This window comes from Neophocaena asiaeorientalis, unplaced genomic scaffold, assembly GCF_003031525.2.
Source record: "Neophocaena asiaeorientalis asiaeorientalis breed wild unplaced genomic scaffold, Neophocaena_asiaeorientalis_V1.1 scaffold549, whole genome shotgun sequence".
NCBI lineage: Eukaryota > Metazoa > Chordata > Mammalia > Artiodactyla > Phocoenidae > Neophocaena > Neophocaena asiaeorientalis.
The window spans coordinates 77,964-81,234 of NW_020172147.1; the positions used below are offsets into that span (position 1 = coordinate 77,964).

The 3,271-nt window shown below is 45.1% G+C and overlaps 1 pseudogene; it reads left to right on the plus strand.

The window, feature by feature from the left end:
• The first annotated feature begins 315 nt into the window (after nucleotides 1-315).
• Nucleotides 316-2,957, plus strand: LOC112406114 (UDP-N-acetylglucosamine--peptide N-acetylglucosaminyltransferase 110 kDa subunit pseudogene; annotated as a pseudogene).
• Nucleotides 2,958-3,271: the final 314 nt, after the last annotated feature.

Here is a 3,271-nt window from a genome sequence, read left to right on the forward strand (position 1 = left end):
ACAAAATTTTAAAAAGTGGACTACTGACTTTTGATTTCTTCTAAGGCAAATGTATAGGTAATTTTTATTCCCTGAATAGGAGAAAAATGGTGGAAGAGGGCAGGGTTAAGAATTAAGATTTCAAGACCGTGAGAGGTAGATGGCCAACCAGAGTTCCTAAGGTTCGGTGCCTGTAACTGTTGCCGCCGCTTAAGCCTGCCAAAGCAGTGGTATGGCTGCTGCCCTCGTATTTGCTACCTCTAGAAACATTCTTGCCAGTAGTGGCAGCAGTGGGACTCAATTACCCCCTTTTCGCACTCTCTCCAGAAGCTCCAGATGGCGTCTTCCGTGGGCAACATGGCCGACAGCACAGAACCAACGAAACGTATGCTTTCCTTCCAAGGGTTAGCTGAGTTGGCACATCGAGAATATCAGGCAGGAGATTTTGAGGCAGCTGAGAGACACTGCATGCAGCTCTGGAGACAAGAGCCAGACAACACTGGTGTACTTTTATTACTTTCATCTCTACACTTCCAGTGTCGATGGCTGGACAGATCTGCCCTCTTTAGTCCTCTGGCAATTAAACAGAACCCTATTCTGGCAGAAGCCTATTCGAATTTGGGGAATGGGTACAAGGAAACAGGGCAGTTGCAGGAAGCAATTGAGCATTACCGGCATGCATTGCGTCTCAAACCAGATTTCATCGATGGTTATATTAACCTGGCAGCTGCTTTGGTGGCAGCAGGCGACATGGAAGGGGCAGTACAAGCTTACGTCTCTGCTCTTCAGTACAATCCTGATTTGTACCGTGTTCGCAGTGACTTGGGGAACCTGCTCAAAGCCCTGGGTGGCTTGGAAGAAGCCAAGGCATGTTATTTGAAAGCAATTGAGATGCAACCGAACTTTGTGGTAGCTTGGAGTAATCTTGGCTGTGTTTTCAATGCACAAGGGGAGATTTGGCTTGCAATTCATCACTTTGAAAAGGCTGTCACCCTTGACCCCAATTTTCTGGATGCTTATATCAATTTAGGAAGTGTCTTGAAAGAGGCACGGATTTGTGACAGAGCTGTGGCAGCTTACCTTTGTGCCCTAAGCTTGAGTCCAAATCATGCAGTGATTTGCGTATACCCACAGCAATCTGGCTTCCATTCACAAGGATTCAGGGAATATTCCAGAAGCAATTGCTTCTTAATCGCACTGCTCTGAAGCTTAAACCTGATTTTCCTGACGCTTATTGTCATTTGGCTCATTGCCTGCAGATTGTCTCTGATTGGACAGACCATGATGAGCGAATGAAGAAGTTGGTCAGCATTGTGGCTGACCAGCTGGAGAAGAATAGGTTGCCTTCTGTGCAGCCTCATCATAGTATGCTCTATCCTCTTTCTCATGGCGTCAGGAAGGCTATTGCTGAGAGGCATGGGAACCTCTGCTTGGATAACATAAATGTCCTTCATAAACCACCGTATGAACATCCAAAAGACTTGAAGCTCAGTGATGGTTGACTGCGTGTAGGATATGTGAATTCTGACTTTGGGAATCATCCTACTTCTCATCTCATGCAGTCTGTTCCAGGCACGCACAGTCCTGATAAATTTGAGGTCTTCTGTTATGCCCTGAGCCCAGATGATGGCACAAACTTCCGAGCGAAGGTGATGGCAGAAGCCAATCATTTCATTGATCTTTCTCAGATTCCATGCAATGGAAAAGCAGCTGACCGCATCCATCAATATGGTATACACATCCTTGTAAATATGAATGGTTATACCAAGGGTGCTCGAAATGAACTCTTTGCTCTCAGGCCAGCTCCTATTCAGGCAATGTGGCTGGGGTACCCTGGGACTAGTGGCACGCTTTTCATGGATTATATCATCACTGATCAGGAAACTTCACCTGCTGAAGTTGCTGAGCAGTATTCTGAGAAACTGGCTTATATGCCCCATACTTTCTTTATTGGTGATCATGCTAATATGTTCCCTCACCTGAAGAAAAAAGCAGTCATCGATTTTAAGTCCAATGGGCACATTTATGACAATCGGATTGTGCTGAATGACATCGACCTCAAAGCATTTCTTGATAGTCTACCAGATGTGAGAATTGTCAAGATGAAATGTCCTGATGGAGGACACAACACCGACAGCAGTAATACAGCTCTTAATATGCCTGTCATTCCAATGAATACTATTGCAGAAGCAGTTATTGAAATGATTAACAGGGGACAAATTCAGATAGCAATTAATGGATTCAGTATTAGCAATGGGCTGGCAACTACCTTGATCAACAATAAGGCTGCCACTGGAGAGGAGGTTCCCCGTACCATTATTGTAACCACACGTTCTCAGTACGGGTTACCGGAAGATGCCATCGTGTACTGTAACTTTAGTCAGTTATATAAAATTGACCCATCTACTTTGCAGATGTGGGCAAATATTCTGAAGGGTGTTCTCAATAGTGTACTGTGTCTGTTGCGTTTTCCAGCAGTAGGAGAACCTAATATTCAACAGTACACACAAAATATGGGCCTTCCCCAGAACTGTATCATTTTTTCACCTGTTGTTCTTAAAGAGGAACATGTTCGGAGAGGTCAGCTGGCTGATGTCTGCTTGGGCACTCTACTCTGTAATGGACACACCACAGGGATGGATGTCCTTTGGGCAGGGACACCCATGGTGACTATGCCAGGAGAGACTCTTGCTTCCTGAGTTGCAGCTTCCCAGCTCACTTGTTTAGGCTGTCTTGAGCTTATTGCTAAAAATAGACAAGAATATGAAGACATAGCTGTGAAACTGCGAACTGATCTAGAATACCTGAAGAAAATTCGTGGCAAAGTCTGGAAGCAGAGAACATCTAGCCCTCTGTTCAACACCAAACAATACACAATGGAACTAGAGAGGCTCTATCTACAGATATGGGAACATTATGCAGCTGGCAACAAACCTGATCACATGATTAAGCCTGCTGAAGTCACTGAGTCGGCCTAAATAATGACTGTGTGCACAAGAGAATTACCCCTGTACCTGAGCCTCAACCTTCTGGGGGAAAGGGAATTACTTTCTCCTTATCTGTACAATACCATGTTGAAGATGGATGACAATGATAAGAAATAGCACAGCCAGACTTGCTTCCTGCATGATCATGATAGGGAGAGACACAAGAGATGGGAAACTGCTGTTCCACAAGGAGTCTCCATAGAATTTTGCAGCAGCCAGGTGTCTGGAAGGTCTGGAAGGTAAGTCTGGAAGGTCTGATCTCCCTTGGTCTTCCATGGGATGGATAGTTAGTGTGGAAGGGAGAT